A 10279-nucleotide genomic window follows, 5' to 3' on the forward strand; every position below is an offset into this window, starting at 1 on the left:
GCCCAAAACTGTGTCCAGTAACTAAAATACTGTCAAAACCAATAAAAGTCAACTGAATTGATTTAACACTCTTGAGCTAATCTTGATCATCCAGTTGAACGATTATATATAATTGCTCAATTTTTATTCAGTATTTCTGCGTGCAAGATACAATGACCAGACTTAGTATTCATATCTGTTGGAATAAACCAAGCGGTCAGTGTTGTGCTGTAAATTTTTTCCTTCGCTCTTGTGGTGAGCCCTTTTTTCCAAGGACATTTAGCCTAATCCACTTCAGCTGCCTTCATTCAGAGTTGGTAAAAGACGCCCCGGCACCGACTCTGCTGGTGAAATTGCAAGACTGGTTTTCATAAAACATAAATATCTGTTAAGAGTCTGGGTATGATCCACTTTTATGAAATGATGAGTAACATTTCCTTATTGTCACTCGCGCCCCTTGCCGCACTGTGAGAAGTTGTTGCCGCAGATACAACTCTCATTACATTCCTCAATTGAAGGATAGCAATTGTGCTGCACAGTCTTCATGAGAAAAACTCACCATCTCCACTTTCACAATAGCTAAATTTCCACTGCCTTTCAAAATACAAGGCATGCGATGCAATTTAATCTCTCTCTCTTAATAAAACAAACATTTAAGTTGTTTCTAACAAATGGATATGAAGTGTTGTGTGATGGAGAAAGCAAAAGAAAAACAGATGAAATGCCACATCTTCATGGAATCTTTTTATTGAATTATATACAATATTTATACAGAAAATAGACCAAAGTGGTCTCAGACTTTTTGGACCCCACTGTATTAAGTGTTTAACTACTACATACAGTATGTACAACAACTGGATGGACACAAGGTTTGAGTTGTGTGTTGAACTGAAGAAATATATTTCAAATATTAATGTGAAAAATGTAGAGTTCCCTGTGTTTTAAGTGGAAAAGTTCCAGTCTTGACTCATGATGCCTGTTTTGCCGTCATTTTTCATTCTGAAAGTGTTAAATATACACATCTATTGAAGCAAGCACTTCCTTTTCAAAATAAGCAAATTATGTGGCATCTTCATCATTTGGGATTTGGACATTTGGACAGCTTTATTCCTTTGTGCTTCCTTCTGTCGGCGTGCTTTCTCCTCTGAAATGGGAACTGCAGAGAGCTGGGTGCAACACTGCTGGGTATTCTACCAGATGGATACTCAGTATGAATCAGGTCTAAGTTTCAGCCAAGGCCTGAATGTGTGTGTTGGACTGCACATTGCATATCTGGAGACCACACAGGTTCCATAAGCACGTCTAAATCTCTCTGCTGCCCTCTATCTTTGTCTGAACATCCCCCTCAGGGACCAGGGTCAGAAGTTCAATACCAGCGGGGAACCTGCGCTAAGACGAACACATGCTGTTGACCTGCTAATTATCCTTCAACATCTCTTCACCTTCTACTTATACACATAAGATTGATTGTATTTTACTTATAAAAACAACAAATAAGTAAAGAAAAAAATCTGTCTTCATGTACACACTCACACAATCACGCAGGTAAAAGAAAATATGCAGCAATCAAATCTCTCAAATTCAAGGGACACACAGCTTAGATCAACATTTTCATGCATAAAAAGTTCAAGAAAAAAAAGGGCAGTGTTTTCTGTCACTGCTGCTTTCAGCTTCTCACAAAGTCTGTTTTTGATCTACAGCAACAGCATGTCATCCCAACCTGCCACCTCTCTCTTATCATCTCAATGGTGTCTAGCAACTCTGAGAGAAGAAAGTCAGCAGTGTGTAAAATGGCCCCCCAGCCAGCGATCGCACACCAACAACAGTGATCCCCGGCCCATCGTATTCCTGCACAAATATACAGATAAACAGATGATTTCATTACCTACGGAGCTTGGTGTCTGGGCAGCGAAGGAGAGAGAGGAAGGCACAAGTGATCTCATCCAACGTGCTGAAGCCTCACCATTATAAACGAGTTTGTCATACCACCATGGTTGGCCATAAATGACCTCACCAGACGTGCTGCTGTAATAAACTAAACTAATAAGAATGTGCAGGAAGAAAAACACTGCCTGCAGTGTGCACGGCTACTAAGAAATGAGAGCTGGCTGCTAAAAACATAAATCTTGTCCTGATGAATCTCCGTGGACGGCTGTCACTTGACATGTGCAGAGAGCTGAAGGGGAAGGCTGGAGCAGGGGACACACACCCTGGACATCCGCAGTCATGGAGGAAAAGCCCCCTCTAATGTGAAAAGAGACTTCCATATGTACTTGTACCTTCTGTGGCCCTTTAACCTAGAACAGATGTCATCAGTAAATACCCCTGACCCATGAAGACATTCCAGCATGTGATCGAGGCCTTTTTTTTGTAGCATGCCAGACTGACTTGGCTAGCTGGTCAACACCTGACTAAACTGCAAGGTTTACAATATAGATGTGTAAAGCCTCTTTTCGTGTCATCATGGGCATAGGTGTTCAAGAAACAGTGATGCTTTAAAAACTCACTGGGTAAAGTAACAGCTTAGCTTACACACACTGCCAGCTCCCGTGGGAGCAGTGTGTGAGCTGCTACAATCTGCCTCCCGTTACAAGGTCTGCTACTAAGTTATGACCTATCGCCTTGCCGTTCTAATCTTTCCACAAACATCTGTAAGGAGAGATTTACATGTCCTCTTGTGATTTATTGCGACATGTCTTCGGTTTTCCATTGGCTTTGAAACCAGGACTGGTCCCATGAAACGTGGCATTTCCATGTTGGTGTGTCTGACTCAATTGGTGCTCTTTTGTCTTCTGTCTGACGTGCAAGGCTTGACTTGTATTCATGTCCTGAATCTCTTGCTTGATTCACTTGGGTTAATGTGGAATAATTTTTTCTTTTCTTTTTTTAGGCTAGAGGTTTGTCTGCCATAATGTACATGTCAAATGTTTGTTTTAATTAGTTATGAGATTTAGGAAGTAATAGTAGCCAAGTACACCAGGCTCACTGGGAAGTCCTAAGTGAAGATTGGACTGTGATGCTCACTGAGCTGCATCTGATAGCTGCCACAAATGGTGCATTTCAAAGGACACAAACTTCCACATAGAGTGACTTCCACTCCTCTCTGTCTAAGGGTGGTCTCTCTTTGTCTGCCATGCATGGAGGTTAAAGACACGTTCACATGCTATCATACAGTATGCAGGTCGGATAAGTATGATAATCTATTCAATATGTAAAATGTTTATTTTGTGGAGGGACCTCAAACAAACTGAACCAATATTTACAGAGAATGGCAGCCAAATATTCTGCCTTTTTCCCAGACATTACTGCTCCCTCATTTATCTTCTATTCTCTTGAGCAAAATGTCAACAAGGAAACTAATGTGCCTGAAGCCTTAAGGACACTATAACATTTTCTCTGTATTATTTTTACATATCTCACAGAATCACTGTAAAAAAAAAAAAAAAAAAAAATCCTTTCCCTGATGTATTTGCCGGTCTTAGAATACAGCACGTCTGCACATTATCAGGATATTGTGCAATAATTAATGTCACTATAATTCTGCAGCTGTTCTTGCTACTGCTACTATGAAGACAAAGAAGAAGGGTTTAGAAGATTATATCAAACTCCTGTAAGAAGCCTAATCACACTAACTCACAAAGCCTTACATAAATATTACTGTATATATTGCCTTTAGTGTGCATTTTAATGGTATGAAACTATTTATTATTTTAATATTAGATGCAAAATTAAGAGAAAGGAGGAAGTGCTCAAACTGCTTTCACTTTATATGCTTTGCAAGAGGTAACAACAATCAATTGCAAATACTTAGACAGCCACTTTTACAGTACTGAAGCAGTACAGTGTCATTCACAACTAAAAAAAAGAAATAAAAGATGAAAAAGAACAATTACATTCTGTGGAACAACATATTGCGTGTGGATCACTAACGGTAAACCATTAAGACATCTGTCTCATTCTCCCAGTCTCATTCTTGCTCAAAAGCGTTCATATGAAAGAACAATTACAGCATACACCACCAATATAAGCAAGTAATCATCTGGAGTTGCCATAAGCTGACTGTCACTAACCACAACTTTATTAAATGAGTTGGTTCCTGATGCTTGAAGAAGGTTGACATATTTGGTGACTCAGAACATTGCATGCCAGAGGAGGAAACCTTGGTGGTCCATTGTTGGTCACTATTAAAGCTGCATTATTTTTCTTCCTCTTGACCCTTGGAAATGTCTACAACTCTAAGATGCCCTCTCTTAGAAATAGCAGCTGTGTGTAGTTACATAACAGGAAACAGCTGTCAGAGGCAATCCCAGTGTCTGGCTCTTTAGGTCCGGGTCTGGACTCCTGTACAGGTTGCGCTGTTTGTTTTGAGAACATGCTCAGTTCTTGTAGAGACGTCCTGGAGTCAATGGACTGAAGGAAGTCTAGGGTTCACAGAGAGATGCTACGTGTCTGGGCGTCAGATAATATTATGGCTTACTGGATGATCCATCCATACTGAAATTACATAATTTTTCTTACAATTTATTTCTTCCTTTCATTTCTGTCTTCTCCTTCAATGAGCAAGGCAACTTATATTCACAGGTTCATGGAAACAAAAAGTTCTTCATGCCCTCTTACAACAAGTCCTCCAACCTAACCGACCATACGGGATATTTGTCCCTACGCTCTGAAACAACCCATAGGAGTGTTTCGTAAAATAGTGCCCCTACGGCGGACATTTATCACCATGGTTACAATAATTAACATGTTGTTAAGCTTATGGAATGGTCACTGTTTGGTTAGGTTTAAGCACAAAAAACTGTTTAGGGAAATATTGTGGTCTGAGTTTAAAGATGCGATAAAGTTTTAGCTATTGCTACATAGCCAACGTTAGCATAAACAGCTGGTCACTCACCACTCTTAAAGAGATGTTGCAAGTTCAGCATCAAACTTCACTCCTTAACTTGCCAAGAGCTGTCTCCAGTGGAGGAAAGCAACATCATTTTTAACTCTTGCTCTTTCTTCTACTGAAGTTAGCATGCTAACCAGCTAGCCCCATCCCATCATATAATACCACTATGAGATAGTGAGTCACTGTAGCGTCCAGTCTGCTTTCAGTTCAGTATGTGAGGATGAAGAAGTAGTAGGGGTGTATTCTCTGCTCTAGTCATGTAAATGCAACAATGGCTGGAGCTCTTGGCAAGCTACTATTATCACCACCACCAACATCTGCTCCTGGCAAGAACTCATGTTTGGAAGCAGAGAAAACCTACATATAGCTTCTTTAAATAACTACTTCCTTAAGGTCAGTGGACCTTTGTTGTCATGATACTATAATACACATGCAGTTAAGGTTAAGGAATAGTCGTGGTTAAAAGAAACAAGGAAAGGAACAGCAGTCTCCAGTTTTTGTGGAACCATCTATCCACCTCGTCGTCATGCAGACTTTGTCACTCTTTATAACACAGTGCATCATTTAACTTCCTCCTTTGCTCCCATAATAATTACTGAAGCCGCTAGAGTTCGCCTACCAATAAAACTTAACTATGGGTCGTAATAAGCTGCTTCCACAGACGACCTATGGGTTTCACAGGACAGTGTCCTGCCAAACTGACTCAGAAAAGGAGATTCAAGTCCAAAGCTCTGTTAATATCTTTATAACAACAAATGATCAAACCACTTTGTGTAATGTGAAAGAGGTCACTCGTAACAGCAAAATTACACAGAATTATCATCTGACTCTGGATTTCCTCTCAGCTCTACAGAGTGTTTCAGCATGTTTCAGTTCATTGTTTTGGTTTTACAATTCCCAGCTTTACTGTTTCAGGTTCAATCTCATATCTGTCATCAGCACCCTTTCCAGAAACAGCACCTGCATGACACCAAACAGCAGACAGAGTTGGTGACTAGCTGGATGACATGGACAGGATCATTAAGGAGCAAAAGTTTGTGGAGACCAAACCAAAGCTAAAAGGTAGGAGCAATATTGGATCAACATTCATCATGAGGCTAGAAACATGGGTCCAAATAAAAGCTTATGTTGTTGATGATATGTTAACGTGTAACAGTATGTTATTGCAGCTTTGAAGTAGCTGTTCATTCTCCAGAAGAGCAATATCTTTTCAACATACTTCACTTAGAGAAGAAGAATGAAGGAAAAAATAATGTTTGTTTTTTTTACGTGACAAACTGTGCAAATATAGGGAATTAAAAACTACTGACTGACATGATCTCTAAGTAACTTTAAGTAATCGTCACATTAACATCAAAGCTGCCTTTGGCTTTTTCCTGTGGAAAGGCCCCAAATGGCACTGAAGCAATTTTAACTTGTACTGTGAACATGATGTTTGTAAATCACACACAGCACACTTGTGTATCACAGCAATCGGTGCTGTACTCATTTTATATTACAGGACACCCAAAGGACTGGAGAGCCCAAAACTCTAGTTTTGGTTTGTCCAGTTTCTGTTTAATGGTGGGGTTCAGCAATGAGCTTGTGATTCATCACCTTCTGTGGGTGGAAATTTTACTCTGAATGCAGACTTTTATCCAGGCAGCTACATTCTTAAAATAAAGTTATGTCCTTGTCATGTAAACCTAACTAAGCTTTGCTACTGTTCTGTCCTCAAGTCCGTACCATAAAGAAAACCTTAGTTAACACTAAAATTATTCTTTTTATTTTCTATGTGTGTTCGAACTGCATCACATATCCCTGTATCAAAATAGAGACGTGGGAAAAAATTAACTGCCATAACAAAACCTAACAGAAGTAGTATAAGCATGGTGCCAGAATGCCTTTTCCTACTCTATGTTTGAGAATATAAGGTGCAAATCTTATGCAGCCTGTTTTTGTAAGATTACCTGTCCCTACCTTAGTTTGCCCTCAAAGAAAGCAGTCTACTAAAACCCAAAGGGCATCCATTATGTGTGATGGAGAATTCCTAATGAGAGCTGAAAATCAAACCGTTGTGTAATCGGACACTGTACTGTACACAGTAAAGATTCTCCAACTCGTTTTCCCCTGAACAGTTTCAGCACCTGATCAAAAGTTTGCTGAAGGTCATAAAAATTCCTCACCTTCAGTTAAATTTATGGCAGTACTCATTAGTTGAAATAAAACAGATTAATGCAAGTGCAATTAAATGTGACCTATAGGTTTAATAATGAAGTGGAGTCTACTTAAGCATGTCTTTTCCATTCTCCCCAGCCGTCCTGGAGCTCACATAAAACTCTTTTTTAGGGAAGGTGAACTGCAGAGACTGCAGAGAAAGCTTTAACTGCTCTGGGTCCTGTTTGCAACCTTTAAATACTGCAGCTTAGAAGAAAGAGGATATGAACCCTGTATTTGGCAACACTTGATGTGTTTATGCCTTTGCGTTATATTTCTATTTTATATTTGTGCTACAGCTCTCTCCGAATCGGAGGCAGTCAAGTTAAATTCCTTCTCTTCAGTTTTAAATGTTCTGTCCTGGGGTCTTAAGTGTCGGTGTGAGATTTTTCTGTTGATCTTGAGTGTTAGTCCACATCATGCTGTCCCTCAGGGATGGGGTATTAGTTCAGAGAAAAGGAAGCCACTACCTCATTATGCTGCTAATTTTAGGCACCAGGAAAAGATGTTTGGAAACTTTTGGCCCAGATTCCAAGTGCTGGAGTGGTACCCGCTCTGCTCTCTATTCCCATGGGTGAAGCAGGGGTGATTTTGGTACTTGAGCAAGCTCAAAGAAACAATTTACAACATATACAGTGAAACTTCAAAAGTGTCTTATCAGAGTCAGGCATCAAACATGAATGATTCCATATGAAATAGCAACTTTCTGTTTACCGTAATTAGGGGGAATATTTTTCCATTAGGGAAGTAAAAATAAATTAACATGGCTTTGGTTGAGAAGCTGACGTGTAACTGCACACGTTTTTTTTGTTTTTTGTTTTTTTGTTGTTTTTTTTTTTTGTCCTCTGTGAATTTCAGGTGGTGGTTCAGGCAAATAATGCTTGAGAAAATAAAGTTATTGTGATGGTTTTAAATTGTCAGATTAAATTTAAACCTGCATGTTTCTGTCCACATGGTCAAAATATTCACCTTTCATATTCTAATATTATATTCATCCTTTTAGCTCTGATTTTGTCTCCACCAACTCGTGCCTTAAATATCTGTTTCTTTCACTGCTAAATGATGCACCAACTAGTCAATAACTTTAACTCTGTCTGTAGTTTGGTAATGGGTGCTAGTAAAGTGTGGCTTTTTTTTTTTTTTTACAGAAATAAGCTACCTGCTGTAGCTGAAAACAATACTGATGAGAGCAAAAGATTAAAGTTGCCTTGCATAAAACCAAAACAATGAAACTAAGACATGCCACTGAGCCGAGAGGAGCTGCAGGGTACTTACATGCAATCATTTGATATATTGTTAATATTAGAATATTACATACTGATCTACTGAAATTAATTTTTGTCTTATGTAAAAAAAAATTGCATGTTGTATTTAAATATCTCATCGAAAAAGGGAAAAAAAAGGACATTTTCTCAGTCATCTGTCTATAAAGATATTACAGGGGAATAAAAAGTCAAACAGTATGTTGAGCGGCAGAATTTCTTTGAACCCTGTTGTCTGCGCTGTATTGACCGTAAACGTGGCGGGAGCTGTGGGGAGGGATGCGGAGGTGAACCTAACAAACATGATGATTAATTGATTGCAGATGAAACAATTGACACGCAGACACTGGGCTGAAAGGAAATGTTCTCAAAGTGCACAGCTAACTAGAGAGATGTGGCACTGGGCCTCCTATAAAAGTCTGTGATGTTTATTAAGACTCGGCTTGTGAAAAGGTATTACAGTATCTTCACAGGACATCCTGCAGGTTGGCATAATGGGGGGGGGGGGGGTCATCTGTCTCTAGACTCTCAATTGATTTTCCTTCAAGCCCAGGTTCACCTTATGGCAAAAAAAATGTGTGAGGAGAAGAGAAATTGAAGAAACAGAGTTGAAGTATGATTAAAAGTATCAAAAATAATGTGACACAAAACCTTATCTGTGGGAAATCACTGGACTAACCTCTTTCAGAAAACAAACAATTTAGAACCATCATATAAATACACAGTGTGACGTAATCTGGTACTTTCCTGGGATGGTGAAGAGAAAAGTGTTTGTTGTTCTGCATTTAACATCTAACTTCCATTTAGTGCTCTGTACATCAGAGTGCCGTCCCTGCCCAGTCGCGTCAGACCACCCACCCACACTGTGTTGAAACACAGTCAAGAAACAGCCATTAAACCGTTTCCCCAGGTCACTCAAAATCAGACTTGTTAAAGCTGTGAACTGGAGGAAAGAGACCCCGCTGGTAGCTGTCCAAGCTCCGGCCTCAGCGAGCTGACCGACCTGGATTAACTATTGCTAATATTAACTATTGGATATAACTATTTGCTCAATTTAAAGGCCCGGGTGCATCAATTAGTGATTCTTCTTAATTGTTAATTCTCTACTGGACAATATCGTCAGTGTGCAACAGTGCACCGCACTGCCTGATTTTTACTCTTTAAGTGTTGTAAGGCCCTGACTCTGCCACTCTAATGTGCCTGCTGTCACTTGTCTCTTAGCGTAGAGTTTTCAGGAAGCACTGAAACCATAAGTATTATTGGTAGAGATAAATTGTGAATAAAAGCACTGAATAACTTCATGCTTTGCCCCATGTGATGCTTTTTATTTTTGTTTATATAATCATCACCATTTCTGTGACAATCCTCACCAGAGATTCCTAATCTCTGAAATGTTCTGCCTTGCTTTATTTTTTTTTCTATTGTTCCTGTAAATAGATTATGTAAACACATTATGTACAAAAAAATATAGTCTATGGCCACAAAAAGATTTTTCCTGCATTTTTCAATGAAAGGAGGAGGCCGCTGGAAAGTCAAAATAAGTTTTATTGCAAAAGAACGAGGTGAATATATCTTGTAACTGGCCGTCATGACACAGCACTCCTGCACTTGTGTGTAAAGTTGAAGCTCAGCTTGCTGTTGTCACCATATCACTAAGATCTCCCATGTTTCTCACCCTTTATCTATATGACATGCATACCGACTGGCTGCTTTGCCTCATGCTGCCTGTGCAGTTCTAAGCACACTGGCCATCTTCTCTGACTGACGTGATCTCTAGAAGAATCAGGGCAGAAACTTTACTGCGGCCACCGGTGCCAAACCCTTCATGTTTGCATGTTGTTGTCGTCCCTGTTTCCAGCACACTGAAGTGGTCAGCATCAAAGCCCATACATTTTTTTGTCAGCTAAACTGAGCAGTGACTTACAGTAGCTGAGAGACCTGGCTTGTGCCA

The sequence above is a fragment of the Trachinotus anak genome, unplaced genomic scaffold, assembly GCF_046630095.1.
Source record: "Trachinotus anak isolate AG129_WGS33_773 ecotype Australia unplaced genomic scaffold, CSIRO_AGI_Tana_v1 ptg000015l, whole genome shotgun sequence".
Taxonomy (NCBI): Eukaryota; Metazoa; Chordata; class Actinopteri; order Carangiformes; family Carangidae; genus Trachinotus; species Trachinotus anak.